Source organism: Artibeus jamaicensis, unplaced genomic scaffold (genome assembly GCF_021234435.1).
Source record: "Artibeus jamaicensis isolate MK-2021 breed Jamaican fruit bat unplaced genomic scaffold, CSHL_Jam_final scaffold_1964, whole genome shotgun sequence".
Classification (NCBI taxonomy): Eukaryota; Metazoa; Chordata; class Mammalia; order Chiroptera; family Phyllostomidae; genus Artibeus; species Artibeus jamaicensis.
Window position 1 is genome coordinate 70,435,092 of NW_026522030.1, and position 16,100 is coordinate 70,451,191.

General features: G+C 39.6%; 1 protein-coding gene across 3 annotated transcripts in view; it reads left to right on the plus strand.

Annotated features, from left to right (window-relative positions):
- The first annotated feature begins 715 nt into the window (after positions 1-715).
- Positions 716-16,100, plus strand: part of FANCC (FA complementation group C) — a 305,923-nt gene continuing 290,538 nt past the window's right edge. For all 3 annotated transcript variants that reach the window (XM_053656528.1, XM_037133335.2, XM_037133336.2), the window contains exon 1: positions 716-884. The gene's annotated coding sequence lies outside the window, so the exon portion shown is untranslated. The remainder of the gene's footprint in view (positions 885-16,100) is intronic.

The following is a 16,100-nucleotide window of genomic DNA, read 5'->3' on the forward strand; positions in this document are numbered from 1 at the left end:
ATGATTCTCCCTTCCCCTCTCTCTAAAAATAAAATAAAAGCTTAAAATTATTATCACTATTATTATTTTAGAATTTCAACATCTATGAAAAACCTTCTGCACTACTAAATTCTAGAATAGAAAATGCATCTAGACAAGCTATTACTATTGCCATGAATGAGGTTTACAGAAAATGCTGCTTTTCTTTTATTTAAGTGGTTTAAATACAGCTTTGAACTGATTTGAACGCGAATCAAACACTGTATGAAACTGATTGGCAGCAGGGTCCAGGTGGAAGTGTTATTAACTCAAGAAAGATCCCTTTTTTGTGTGTGTGACCACAGCTATAAATCATATTCTAGGCCTTTTTAGTGGTTTTATCCCCTTGACAAAGACTCAATTAAAAAAAAAAACAACCTAATTTCCATCTTACCTCCCCCGCACTGTGAAAAGAATGTTGAAATAATTAGGCACCAACCCGATTAAAAACCCCGGGTTTTTCTTCTGCAGGTCTTCCTGCGGGGTAGTGGATCACCAACAACTCCAGCACAGAGGCAGGGGAGTTAAACTACAGTAGCCACAGGACTTCACTAGCCCCTGAGCGCCTCGCCTAGCCAACTTCCTGGGGAGCCGGTGACAGTCTCCTGCCCCGCCCCCACGAGTCCGGGTCAGAATTTTCCCGCGTCGCCGCCGGGGGCGCTTCGCAAGGCCCCAGAGTGCACTGCGGGTGCGCACGGGTACGCACGCGCGACTCCACAGCCCAGCCACCGCGGGAAAATTCCAAAAAGTCAAAACAAAACAACTAGTCCTAGGCAAAGCCAAATTTTCAAGCCACAGAATTCAGGCGGTGGCGTCCTGTCCGCCACTGCCCCGACTGCTGGAGGAGCTCTGCCGCAGACTACTAGGTAAGAGAGGCCACAGAAGAGAGGGAAGACGGCTGCTTCCCTTGGGGTGGTTATGTGGCCCACGAGTCAGCCTCGGGGTGAGGGTAGGGAGGGGAGACTCGCGAGAACGCCCACCATGCTGTGCCTCTGTAGGTGAGCGAGCTAAGCTCCCGCGGTGTGCCTTAGGCGAGAGGGAAAGTGGGTAGGGAGTGAGGTGGGGCCAGCTTGCAGAGGGGCGGGGCTGCCGTGGGGGCGTGGCCATGAGCAGAGTAGCCCCCCAAGCAGCGGGGCCAGGGGAGGGGTCAAATGAAAGGGAACCCACCGAGAGAGGGTGGGAGCTGGGAGTTAGCATTTTGGTTCTTTCTGTTTATTGAGGCAGGCAGCCATATCCTCTTGAAGGAGGGGAGCAGAGGTGAATTTCTTCACCCTGCTTCCGTGGGAGCTGTGAAAAGCTCGCCTCTTCAACCCATCACCCTCTACAGTAGTTGACATGCTTTGTGTACCACCCAGCGCCATGGGCGAGGCCCAATTAGAGGAGCCAGAGCCGCAGCTGTTACCCCTCTCGCCCTTCAGGTCTTTCGTCCCAGTGGGAGGCTTCTGATGGACTATCGTCTCCCCACAACTCTTTGAATGCAAGGCCAAACGGGGGCCGAAGCCCTAGAGAGATTTTTTTTAGGGGTGTTGTTTGTTGCTATGCCATGCGTGTGTGTATTTTTTAAGTGGGAGCGTTTACAGTCCTCTATAGTCATGTTGTTTGGGCTAGAGGTCTGGAGGGCAGTGGGGGAGAAGATTTGAAGTTTTCGAAATATGAGAAGTTGGAGACCAGAATTTTAAGGAAAGAGGCCAGGGAATTTTCTGGCCGAGACCTGTGTGTGCCTGTGTCTTTGTCCTAATCTGAAACTTGGAAAGCTCCGGGGCTCCTGGATTTACTCTAACCTATGTCCCATTTAATGCATCTTAACTGAGATGTGATTGACTTACCAGCAGAAGAGCAGTGCACTTTTAAGCCACCCGACTTCAGCTATTCATAGGTATCACTCACCTTCAGTAATGTGTGGCTCAGCACATTTTTTCATTACTTCCCTCAAGAGGGGAGGAAAGGTTGTTTCAAATGATAGAATTCATACCATGTGCTGGGATCATTTATTACATAAGCTTAGATAGAAACATGTTCACTGTGACTTTATCCATTAAGCTTAAACCAAATTGATTCACATGGAAATAAGCACACATATACATTACTCATGTACACATACAAGAAAGACTACATCAGAAAAGAATTTGGTTTTCCTAGTTATATCAAAGGCCTTTTTACCCCAGAGTAAAAGTTAGATCCAGCTTCTTTAGAATTGGACTAATTATACTTTGGTATATTATACATATTAATTCATGTTTCATTATTCAGTCATATTCCTCTTGATTTCTTGAAAAACATTTTCTAAGGTTTCAGTAAAGAGAGGGAAACTGTATATTAGAATTTTTTGTTCTGTTCTTTAATAAAAAGCATTAACTTGATTGATTGGCTGGGTGTGGAAGATATGTTGCTGCATGCACGTGAAAGTGTGTGTGTACATTTTAAAATAAATGGGATTTTAAACTAGTTCCACATTTCAGCAAGTAGTTCCAGTAACAATTATACAAATTTTGTATTTATGAAAACCAGCTACAGGGAGGCCAGCCTGGGCGGTAGAAAGTTGGACTGATTAGCTAGGCTGCAGAGAGTGCCAGAGAAATCTCACATATGTGGCAGTTCCAAGTTGGTAGTGGTGAAGCCTCAAATCAGGCTTGAAATCAGCACCAAATGGATTTATAAAATTTTATTTTAGGCCCTGGCTGGGTAGCTCAGTTGGTTAGAGTGTCATTCTAATATACCAAGTTTTCAGGTTTGATCCCTGGTCAGGGCACATATAATGTTTCCCCTTTTTCTTTCTTTCTAAAATCAATAAAAATTTTTTTAATTAAAAAAAACTTTATGCTGAGGTATGTATAGTCTCTGTTCTTGTTTGTGGATCCTAAATAACTGACTTTTTAAGATGAATGAACACCTGTAAGAGAAGTACATTGAGTCTGCAGTGTTTTACTAAAAATGGATAAGTAGAGAAGAAAAAAGTTAAAAATTCATCAGAAAAGTTAGACTATAATGCATATCTGCAGCATTTTATTTTCTACTAATATCAAAAAATTTTTTGGGGGGGGACTCAGTTTGGAAGAGACCTTGCAAAATTATCTGGTTCATTCTTTCAGGTTCTTCAGAAACTCTTCTGGGTACATAGAAATCATTTCCCTGTTAAGATCTTAATATAGGAACATCTGTAATTTTTCCCTAATTATAAGAAGGCATAGTTCATATGGAAATCACTTTTTTTTGAAGTGATATATTTTGTTTTCTAAAGAATTAAGTGTCTTTTAGTAAATTTAGTAGATTTTGAAATTGAGCAATGATCACGACAATTCAGGTTTTAGACATTTGCATCACCATAACAAGTTTTCGTATGCAAGTTCATACTCAATTCGGGCTCTGGCTTTCAGCCTCAGGCAGCCCATTGGTTTGCTTTGTGTCTCTATAGAAAAGACTTTCTGGACATTTCATATAAATGAATTCATAAAATAAGTACTGTCTTGTGTCTGGTTTCTTTCACTTAGCATAATGTTTTTCGGATTCATCCATGCTGTAGCATGTATCATAGTTTGCTCCTTTATTGCTGACTAGTATCCCGTTGTGTGGATGTGTCACATTTTGTTTATTCATTAATCAGTTGATGGAAACTTGAGTCACTCCTACTTTTTGGCTGTTATGAATAATGCTGCTGTGAGCATTTGTATGCAAGTTTTTGTGTGGACATATGTTTTCATTTTTCTTGAATAGATACCTATGAGTGGAATTGCTGGGCTGTAGAGTGAGCTCATGTTTAACTTTTTAGAAAACTGCCAAACTGTTTTCCAGTTTAGCTGTACCATTTTACAATATATTCCCACCAGCAATGTGTACAGGTTTGTTTTTCCACATCTTCACTTGTTAATTGTGTCTTTTCTTATAGCCATCCTAATGGGTGTGAAGTGGTATCTCCTTGAAGTTTTAGTTTCTATTTCCCTATTCGCTAATGATGTTGAACATATTTCCTTGTGCTTATTAGCAATTCCTACACTGTCTTTGAAATGTCTATTGAAATCTTTTGTCCATTTTCTGATTGGGTTGCTTATCTTATTATCAGCTTGTAAGCATTTTTTGTATATTCTGGATACAAGCCCATTATCATATACATGTTTTGCAAATGATTTCTCCCAGTCTGTTACTTGTGTTCTCATTTTTTTCAGGTTATCTTTTGAAGCACAAAATGTTTAATCTTGAGGAAGTGCAGTTTATCAGTTTATTTCCTTTTTTGGATCATGCTTTAGGTTTATGATCAATTTCAGTTAACTTTTGTATACGGTATAAAATATGGGTCCAAATTCTTCATCTTTTTTTGTGTGGTTATCCAATTGTTTCAGCACTATTTGTTGGAAAAAATCTGTTCTTTCTTCATTTAGTTGTCTTGATACTTTTGTCAGAAATCAGTTGACCATAAATTATCTCTAGACTCTTGTTTCTGTTTCAATGGTCTGTATTCCTATTCTTGTACCAGCAACATGCTGTCTTGATTATGGTGGCTTTATAGCAAATTTTGAAATTAGTAGTATAATACTTTCATTGTTTTTTTTTTTCAAATTGTTTTGGCTATTTTGGGTTTCTTATACTTATATATAAATGTTAGTATCAGCTTGTCATTTTTTCCATGAAAAAAAGTGACAAAAAGCTTGTTGTGATGGATTTTAATAGAAATTACACTGACTCTGTAAATCTTTTTGGGGGAGAATTGCCAACTTAACATGAACAGAATGTGTAGCTGTTTGTTTAGATCTTTAATTTCTGTCAGCCATGTTTTATAATGTTCAGTGTATAAGTGTTGACCTGTTTTAACTGTATTTTGAAGTGTTTCATTTTGATGCTATTGTGAATAAACTTTTTTCAAATTTCATTTTTGGGTTCACTGCCAGTATATAGAAATATAGTTGATGTTCACATATTGATCCTGTATCCTGTAATATTTATTCCTTCATGCAGGTTTTTTTTTTGAGTGTGAGACTTAGTTGGAATTTTCTACATATACTAACATGTCATATATGAATATAGACAGTTTTACTTTTCCTTTGTATATGGATGCCTTTTTTTTTTTTTTTGCCTATAACCTCCAATACATTGCTAAATAGAAGTGGGGAGACAGAGGGGAGAGTAGGCATTCTTAACTTATTCCTGATCTTAGGGGGAAAACATTTAACCTTTTTCCAATAGGTTCTTATGAATAAATGTTGGATTTTTTTGGATGCTCTTCTGTATCTATTGAGATGACCGTGTGGTTGTGGTTCTTTATTCTATTAATGTAATTTATTAGGTTAGTTGATTTTTAAATATTATACTAACTCTGTGTCCCTGGGATAAATCCCACTTGGTCACGGTATATAATTCTTTTTACATGTTACTAGATTTGGTTTAGTATTTTGTTTAGGATATTTGTATCTATGTTCATGAGGAATATTGGTGGGTAATTTTCTTGTGATGTCTTTGTCTGGCTTTGGTTTTATGGTAATACTGTCATCTTAGAATGAGTTGGAAAGTGTTCAGTCTCATTTTCTAAAAGAGTTTGTGAAGGATTAGTGTTATTTCTTCTTTCAGTACTTGATAGAATTCACCCATGAAGTTACCTGTTCATGGATTTTTCTTTATGTGAAAATTTTAAACTATAAATTAAGAACCAAGTCTTCATTTCATTGATTTTATTTATTGTTTTTCTGTTTCACTGATTTCTACTCTAATCTTTATTATATCATTCTTTCTTGCTTTGAGTTTAATTTGCTCTTCTTTTTCTGATTCATAAAATAGAAGCTTACGTTATTGATTTGAGACCTTTATTCTCTTCTAATACAAGTGTTCAAAGTTACAAACTTCTTTTTAAGCACTGTTTAAATCCCACAGATTTTGATATGTTGTGTTTTTGTTTTCATTCATTTCACGGTATTTTCTAATTTTCTTTGTGATTTCTTTTTTGACCCATTGGCCACCTAACAAGATAGAGCTATTCTTCTTACAAATGAAGAAGTTTTTAATCTTTCCCAAAATAGGCAGATGTACAGTCTCAAGAGTTGTGTTTATTGCCAACTATATTGCTTTAAAATAATCAGCCATAGTCCCACTGAATATTTCTTTGCCTGAAGACTAAATTGTAAAGTTAAGTTCCAGCAACTGGTGTATAAAATAAAAATGGGAAGGAGAGAGAAGACAATTTGCTAACATACATAAATATGTAAGCGTAAAAAGCAGTTACATAAAACTACTAAAGTTCTTGTTTCTTTCATTAGCCACATAATTGATATCTATGGCTTCTTTCCACTGTCTGTTCTGTACTTCCTTTGCCCTGAGCAAGGGCTTTAGGTGATTGGTGTTTTTTAACCTGGTAAATGTTCAAACCTTTATTCTTGAAGGATCTGAGCTGTAGAGCCTCTCTTGTTTTAATCCCACTCAAAAGAGGCAGCTTTACACCAGACTCTATAGATGAGTCAGAGCAGCACATACGCATATGGCATATGTTGCCTCCAAAATTAAAAAAGTTCCACCTTTGCATGTTGTGACTCTTTGCATGGTAGGTGGTGCAAGGTGGAGCAACTTATATGTCATCTTGCAGAGGATAGCTCAAAATGCACCAGACCAGGAATGGGCAAACTATGGCTTATGGGCCAAATCTGGCCTGTTGCTTGTTTGTATGACCTGTGAGGTAAGAATGTTTTATATATATATGTATGCTTTACATATATATATACACATTTATCTATATTTATATCTTAATCTTCACCTAAGGATGTGTTTATTGATTTTTTAGAGAGACGGAAGGACAGGGAGAAGAAAGAGGGAGGGAGGTGGGGAAGAAAGAGAAACATTGATGTGAGAGGAACGTCAATCGGTTGCCTCCCTTGTAGGCCCTGACTGGGGATTGAACCTGCACCCTTAGCATGTACCCTGACCAGAAATAGTACTTGCAACCTTTTGGTGCAGGACAATACTCTGACCAACTGACCACCTGGCCGGGGCTGTTTTTTATATTTTTGAGTGTTTGGGAAAAAAAAGAAGAAAATGCGACAGAGACCATCTAAAGTACTTGCTACTTCTTGCTCATCAGGTCTATTTAGCATTATATTGTTTATGTAGTAGATCAGTGTGATATTTTATGTCAAGATAAATCCTCTAGCTCCTTCACTCCCTTGGGTTTCCCAGTGCCCAACTTCTGTAGCTTGATTGGATCCCCCAGCACTTGGCATTTTCAGTGCAGGGCTCCCGGATGCTTGCATTTCCTCCAGCACTTGGCCCCTGGCACACAGGACTCCTCCAGCACTAGGGCTCCTTGTCAAGTGTGGCTTCTTCAGTGCTTGTTCCTATAGCACTGTGGCTAGCAGTCCTCAACTGCCAACAGCTTGCTACAGTGCCTCCCACCTGTGATTTTGTAACTGAGTGCCTCTGGTGAGGCACTTCCTCATGAACAGCTTTCCATGGCATCCTGCATGGCTGGTGTTTGTCAAGTTATAAAGTGTAGATTTCTGACCTGGCTGAGTGGTTCAGTTGGTTGAAGCGTTTTCCCGTACACCAAAAGGTTGTTGGTTCAATCCCTGGTTGGGGCTTGTATGTGAAGCAGCAGATCAATGTTCTCTCTCTCTGTCTCTGTCTATTTTCTCCTTTCTCTCTCCCTAAAATCAATAAGCATATCCTCAGTGAAAGTTAAACAGATAGAAAGGTGGATTTTCAGCAAGTTCAGCTGGCACAGCACCCACAGAAACCTCACTGCCATTTAGTGAGCCATAATTATGCACTCTCCAACAGGGTCTAGACCTCACTCGGGTGGGAAAGAATGTACTCTTCTTCCTTGGGTGCTATATCTCAGCCCTCGGAGTAGCAGGTGCTGCTGATACCTACTATCCCTGTATTCTTTAGTTGTTTTTTTTTTAAGATTTTATTTATTTACCTTTAGAGGGAAAGGGACGGAGAGAGGGAGAGAAATATCAATGTATGTTTGTTTCTCATGTGTCCCCTGCTGGGAACTGCAGGCATGTGCACTGACTGGGAATTGAACTGCGATACTCTGGTTCGCAGGCCTGCCCTCAATCCACTGACCTACACTTCTCGTTGGCTAACCTCTTGTTACTTTAGTCCATCATTATATTGAATATTCTTTGTATTTGATTTTCCCTACTCAAAATGCTCTGTGATTTCTCTTTCCTGATTAGACCCAGACTGATCCATTATCTTTGCTTCCAATTTTATAAAGTAATAGAGAGTGGTTGGAGTATTTTGCTTATTAATTTTTGTGAATTGTGTAAGTAAAACCTAGAGTTACTGCCACTTCTATATGACAAAAGGTAAATTTTGGTGAGAATATGCCAGGCTTTTGTATAGTGATGAATTGGGCTTTATAGTTCCTTTGTTCCTTCCCAGACCTTTGAAAATTAGAAAAAATATAGGTACCCTGGAAAGGGCTTAGGGAGTAGCAGGAAAGGGGGAAGGGAAAGAAATTGGGCTGTGGTCAGTGTTATGGCATCCAGAGGGCAGGGACTAGATGACCTGACTTTATATATATCTGTCTGACTGTACTTCACATTTCCTTTGACCTTACGGTTTTCCTTTTTCAGATTTCTGGAACTTTTTTTTTCTTTTTTTTCTAGAGGCCCAGTTCTGATTTTGTAATAAAAAATATATATATATGACATGTAAACATTTTATATAAATATAATATATTTTAGGATAATCTGAGATCTGGGGTCTGGACCCTGGTGACTACTCATGAGATAGTTGAGACTGCAGCTGTTTTTTCACTTACACACAATGATTCAGGGCATGTCTTATTGAAGAGTACGTTCAGCTGTGCGATCCTGTACCTGGTCAGGGTTGAAGGTACCTAACTGCTAAACTCTTTTGTTTCTCTCATAGGAATTCGGAGGTACTGCTTAACTTAGTGACTCCTAACATCCTCCTGGGGCTGATTCCTTTTGTTGTTGTTTATTTAAAACAATCCCATTATAAGTCCTCCTTGTACATAACCCTAACCCCCGTGTCTCTGATTCTGCTTGTACACTCATGTGCTGTTCTCATAGATTGCCTTATCAACCCTTGATTCCTTGATGATCAGTTCTGAGTATGAATAATTACTTCTCCTCTGCCCTTATGCACTACAGCTCATACTATTGCCATGTATGTGTATGCCTTATTTCCACAACTCTTGGCAAGCTGCTTCAGGATTGTTGATCTTTGTTGGGTGCCTACCCAGCATCCTTTCCTCCTTTACCCTTTCCTAACAGGGCATAGATTTTCTTTCAGTAGTCACCATTATGGAGACTTCAGGCAACACTGGTCAACTCTGGGGTTCACTCTGGTTGGCTTAGAACAATCTGTCTTAAAATAAGCAACAAAATTTTCATGGTCACAGTCTTTGGTTAGGATGGGCATAAGCTTAAGCAAGTCCAGTCTTAATACTTATCAAGTCTCTTACTTGGGATGCCAGAATTGAAATGTATACTCTCTTTTGGGTGGTATGATGTGTAACCTGACTCCTGTAATGACTGAGCTATTTTGCTATTATGAGGGGATTATGATGGATAGATGGATCAACTATGAAGTCTGCCCTATCTCTGGACCTGCCGGTTTCTTGAGCCATTAAATTCCTTTATTGTTTTAGCCATATTTGTTTGGTGTGGCAGAGACATTTATGCCTTAGCCCTGGCTTTCTGAACTTGGAGTACTCAAGCATGATCTTGTCTAATACGGGTTGTAATGATTTTATAGCCTACCCCTACAGATCAGAGTTTGTAATAAAATACTATTAGAATGTATTTTTGGACATTCCCTGCCATGGACACCAGCCCCCAGTATCTGTGGCATTATGGATGAGATACAAGACAAATTCACATGGACTACAGAGTCCTGTGAAGGAAAAGGGACAGTATGGCTACTCTCTCAAGGGAAGAGGGCCTCAGAGCAGTCTGGTCACTCTCTCAAGAGGAGAGCACACCGACCCTTGTCTGGACAGGCTTTTATTGGGTTCAGTTAGCACAAGAATACAGGTAAAGTTCATTAATCATTGGCAGGCAGTAAGGATCAAATGATAGATAGCATACAAAGAACTCTGAGGGCCTGTTCTGAGTCAGGGTCTGTTAGCTAATGGGCTACAAAACTTTGGGAAACAAACTCATTTCCTGCTCAGACCCTTATCATTTAATTGAGAGCATTCTTAGCAAAGCAGGTTTTACAGGATTTTACATATTCTTTCTTAGGCCTGATCCCCCTTGGCAACCCACCCTTTCCAGCACAGGGCTGCGCCACCCTCTGTCATTGTTTTAGGCTTAAGTCAGGCAGGGCAAATAAGGCAGCCAGGAGATTAGGAGACTTCTCGAACACAGAATGAGGACTCAGGCTATGTCCAAGCCGAGGGGCGAGGGTCCATCACCCCCTTTTGCTGTAGCTCGCCGAGTCCTTCCCTGGGGCCTCCCTGTGATCGTGCCTGTCTTAGGTCATTCCCCCCTTGGAGAATCTTACTCGTCATTGGCTATCTCATCAAAGGTTGGGGGCCAGTTACGGATGAAGTAAAAGGAGCAGAAGTGGCGGTCCTGCCAGGGAGATAAGCTTTGTCTCCTTGGCGGCTTATGGTCCAAAGGTCGCTCACTCAGTCTCAGCCACGGCAGGGATTGGGGGGCGGTTACAGCTTCTGAAACCAGTCAGGGTGGTTCCCAACAATTTCCAATTTTAAATGAGATCTAATTTCAGCTTTTATTTGATGCTATTTGCCATGTCTGTGTAATCATAGGCCTTGAGAGTGGGTAACCCTATATTAGTGGTATAAAAGCATGGCATTTTATTTATCAAGTAGAATTTTCTGCAGTGTTTGGCATCCAGAAGAATATCCTGTTTCCAATTCTGACCAGTATTATTAGATTTCTTAGTAATTACACTAAAAAGATTGGCAAAGCTAATGAAAGTTTTACTTGCTGGTAAGTATTTTGATGACTTACATTATATGAGATATATATGGTGTATCTGTTTGGTTTTACAGGTGTGTTCTGTACACATCTAGTGTATGCTTAACACTGTACTAAGTCCTTTTAGTTTTAAAAGAACTTATCAGGAAGTGCAACTTGTTTAATTTTAAAATAATCTGAGTTTTTAAAGAATTATTTATTCTTGAGACAAAATGGTAAAAATGGTACAGGTCTTGTGTTCTTATACTTGATCAGGACCATCTTTGGTTATTGTTAGGTGGCTGTAGCGGCTGTGGCTAGCTGACTATCATTAATTATTTTAAAAAACATCTTAATTGAGGTATTATTGTTATACATTGAGCTATATACATAGGTCAAAACACATCAAATTGTGTCCTTTAACATACGAATATGCTCTTGAAATCATTACCACAATTAAGGTAAGGAACACATATCTTTCCCCCTAACGTCCTGTGCCCTCTGTCATCCTCCCTCCTATTCTGCTCTGCCCTGTCCACCCACACCCAGTACTCGGTTATCACTAACCTGCTTTCTGTCATTATCATTTGCAGTTTTCTAAAATTATATACAAATGGAACCAGACAGTATGCACTCTTTTTTTGTCTGTCTTTTTTCCCACTTAATACAATTGTTTTGAGAGTTGTTTATGTTGTAGCAGGTATTATGAGTTTATTCCTTTTTTATTGCTGAACAGTATTTCATTGTTTGGCTATAGCACAGTTTATCTTTCACCTTTTGGTGAACATTTGAGTAGTTTCTAGTTTTTGTTTATACAAGTGAAACTGTTGCTAATATTTTTGTACAAGTCCTCTTCGGTGAAACTCTAGGAGTGAAAACGCTAGATTGTAGGGTAGGGGAAGGATTAACTTTTTTAAAAATAATTTTTAAAAAGATTTTTATTATTATTATTATTTATTTATCTTTAGAGGGGAAGGGAAAGAGAGAGGGAGAGAAACATCAATGTATGGTTGCCTTTTGTGCATCCCCTGCTGGGAACTGGCCTGCAGGGAACCGGCCTGCAACCTAGGCATGTGCCCTGACTGGGAATCGAACTGCGATCATGTGGTTCGCAGGCCCGCACTCAATCCACTGAGCTACACCAGCCAGGGCTCAGGATTAACTTTTAAAGAAATTGCTGAACTGCTTTAAAAAGTAGTTATATCATTTTATATTCCCACCAGCAGTGTATGAGGATTTCCAGTTGCTTTACTTCCTCACCACTACTTGGTATGGTTAGTCTCTTTAATTTTAGCCTTTTTATGTGTGTATGTAACAATATGTCGTAGTAGTTTTAAATTGTGTTTATTTTTTTTAAATTGTTATTCTGTTACAGTTGTCCCAAATGTTCCCCCTTTGCCCTCTTCCACGCAGCCCACCCCCAGCTCCCACAGTCAACCTGATACTGTTATGTCCATGGATCATTCATACACATTCTTGGATCAGACTCTTTCCCTTCTTTCCATCATTAGCCCCTCTCCCCTACTCTTTGGTCATTGTCAGTCTGTTCCATGTTTTCAGGTCTCTTGTTCTATTTGGCTTGTTAGTTTATTTTGTTTGTTAGATTCCTCTTCTAAGTGAGATCATATGGTATGTCTTTCATCGATTGGTTTGTTTCACTTAGCATAATACTCTCCAGTTCTATCCATGCTGTTGCAAAAGGCAGGTATTCCTTCTTTCTTTCTGCTGTGTAGTATTCCATTGTGTAAATATACTGCAGTTTTATTTTATCCACTCATCTACTGATGGGCAAGGATGTGGAGAAAGGGGGACTCTAGTGCACTGTTGGTGGGAATGCAGACTGGTGCAGTCACTGTGGAAAACAGAATGGAATTTCCTCAGAAAACTAAAAATGGAGCTGCCTTGTGACCCATTCCACTGCTGGGAATATACCCTAAGAATCCTGAATCACTGATTTAGAAGAATTTATGCACTTCTATATTCATAGCAGTGCTATTTACAATAGCCAAGTGCTGGAAACAGCCCAAATCGTGTTTCTTTTTTTTTTATTTATATATTTTATTAATTATGCCATTACAGTTGTTCTATTTCCCCCCTTCATTCCCCTCCACCCTGCACACCCCTCCATCACCATTCCCCCCCTTTAGTTTATGACCATGTGTCTCAAGTTCTTTAGATTCTATATTTCCCATACTATTCTTGCCCTCCCCCCTATCTATTTTCTACCTACCATCTATGCTACTTATTTTCTGTACCTTCTCCCCCCTTCTCCTTCTCCCACTCCCCTGTTGCTAACCCTCCATGTAATCTTTATTTCTATGGTTCTTCTCCTGATCTAGCTGTCCTCTTAGTTTGCTTTTGTTTTAGGTGTGGTTGTTAATAACTGTGAATTTGCTGTCCTTTCACTGTTCATCTTTTTTATCTTTTTCTTAGGTAAGTCCCTTTAACATTTCATATAATAAGGGCTTGGTGATGATGAACTCCTTGAATTTGATCTTATCTGAGAAGCACTTTATCTGCCCTTCCATTCTAAATGAGAGCTTTGCTGGATAGAGCAATCTTGGATGTAGGTGTTTGGATTTCATGACTTGGAATACCTCTTTCCAGCCCCTTCTTGCCTGTAAGGTCTCTTTTGAGAAATCAGCTGACAGTCTGATGGGAACTCCTTTGTAGGTGACTGTCCCCTTATGTCTTGCTGCTTCTAGGATTCTCTCCTTCATTTTAATCTTGGCTAATGATGATGTGCCTTGGTGTGTTCCTTCTTGGGTTCAACTTTTTTGGGACTCTCTGAGCTTCCTGGATTTCCTGGAAGTCTATTTCCTTTGCCAGATTGGGGAAGTTCTCCTTTATTATTTGTTCAAATAAGTTTTCCACTCATGACTATTCCTGTTTCCCTTCTGGTACCCCTATAATTCGGATGTTGGAACGTTTAAAGATGTCCTGGAGGTTCCTAAGCCTCTCCTCATTTTTTTTGAATTCTTGTTTCTTCTTTTTTTTGTTTGGTCATTTTTTCTTCCTTCTGGTCCACTCCCTTGAGTTGAGTCCCAGTTTCCTTTCCATCACTATTGGTTTTCTGTGCATTTCTCTTCATTTCAACTAGTTTAGCCTTCATTTGTTTCTCTAAAATGTGACTAAAATCAGCCAGTTCTGTGAGCATCCTGATCACCAGTGTTTTGAACTGTGCATCTGAAAATTTGGCTAGTTCTTCATTGCTTAGATTTATTGGCTCTATGGTTCTGAGTTGTTCTTGAGCCATGTTTTGATCTGTTCGTGCCTGTTATGTATGAGGAGCAGAGCCTTAGGTGTTCACCAGGGTCAGGCCCCCCAGGTCACTGGGTTGTGACACTGTATGTGGGGGCGGGGTCAGAGAGGGACAATGGCGGTTCTCTCTGCTGCTTTCCACTGCTGGAGCCTGTGAGGTCCGTCTCACCACCGCTAGCTCCTTCACTGGTTTATCTGCATGCGAGTGTGTGACCACGGTCCACCCTCAGTGGGTCTGCCCGCTTCTCCACACCTGGGATCCGCCCACGGGTGCCGCACGCCTGGGTCGGTCCAGTGGATCTTTCCTGCGCAACTCTGCTCAGCTGCTGGCTCTGCCCCTCTTACTGGTTTGGCTGAAGGGTTTGTTGTTGTCAGACTTCCGTGTAGTTCAATTTTCTGTGGTTTGGCTGCGTTTTTGTTGCTAAAACTTTGTTGTTTTTAAACTTGGTTGTGTGAGAAGGTGAAGTGCTTCCACCTATGCCTCCATCTTGGTGGAAGTCCCCAAATCGTGTTTCTTTAATGCAAGTGTTTTTTCAGGTTCATAGTTCGAAAATGTTTTCTCCCCAGACTGTGGCGTCCCTTTTCATTTTCATATGGTATCTTTAGAAGAAGAAGGAGATATAATTTTGATGAAGTCCCATTTGTTGATTATATTGCTTTAAAGTTTGTGCCTTTTGTTTGTATTCTAATTAAGACATCTTTGCCTAGTCCTGGCCAGTGTGGCTCAGTTGGTTGAAGCATCATCCTGTAACTGAAAGATGGTGGGTTTGATTCCCTGTCAAGAGCACATGTCTAGGCTGCAGGTTCAATTCTTCATCAGGGTGGGAATGGGAGGCAACCAACTGATGCTTCTCTCTCTCCCTTCCTCTCTCTCTAAAGGCAATGAAAAAATGTCCTCTGTTAAGGATTAAAAAAAAATTTTTCCTAACAAAAAGTTGCTAAGATTTTTTTCCTGTGTTTTTTTGCAGAGATTTTATAATTTAGCTCTTACATTTTAGGTTTTTGATCCATTTGAGTTCGTTTTTATGTATCGTATGAGGAAAGGATTCAGGTTAATTTTTTTTTTAGGATACATCTTTCCAGTTGTTCCACCACTGCTTCTTGAAAAGATTATTCTTTCTCTATTGAATTGCCTTGGAACTTTGTCAAAAATTACAATATATGTGTGCCTGTGTTTCTGAACCCTTTTTTTTCTGCTTCATTGATCTGATATATGTCTATATGCCTTAATTACAATAGCCTTTTAATAAAACTTGGAATCAAGTAGTGTAAGTCCTCCAACTTTGTTCTTTTCAAAGTTGTTTGGAAATTTCAGGTTAGTTACATGTAGCACATTTTAGAATCATTTTGTCCATATCTCCAGAAAACTCTCCTGAGATTTCGAGTGGGATTGCATTGAATCTGTAGATTACATTAAGAGAATTGATAGGTTAACAATACTGAATTCTCCAAGTAATTCATTCTTTCATCATTAAGTATAATGTTAGCTGTAGGTTTTTTGTAGTTGTCTTTTATTAGGTTGAGAAATATTCCTCCCTTCCTAGTTTGATGAGATTTAAAAAAAATAATGAATTGGATATTAATTTTTTTAATGTATTTTTAAAATATTTTATTTATCTTTAGAGGGGAAGGGAAGGAGAGAAGGAGAAAAATATCAGTGTATGGTTGCCTCTCGTGGGTTTTCTCCTGGGAACTGGCCTGCAACCCAGGCATGTGCCCTGACTGGGAATTGAACCGTGATCGTGTGGTTCACAGGCCTGTGCTCAATCCACTGAGCTACACCAGCCAGGGCTGGATATTAATTTTTATGACATGCTTTTTCTGAGGTACATTCACATTCTTGGAGATTCTGTTCTCATTTAACTTTAACAGCCTTTGCGGGAATTTTGGGGTTGTTTTCCACAATTGTCATTTGGTTTGGAATCTAAGGCATAGTGCCTGCAACGG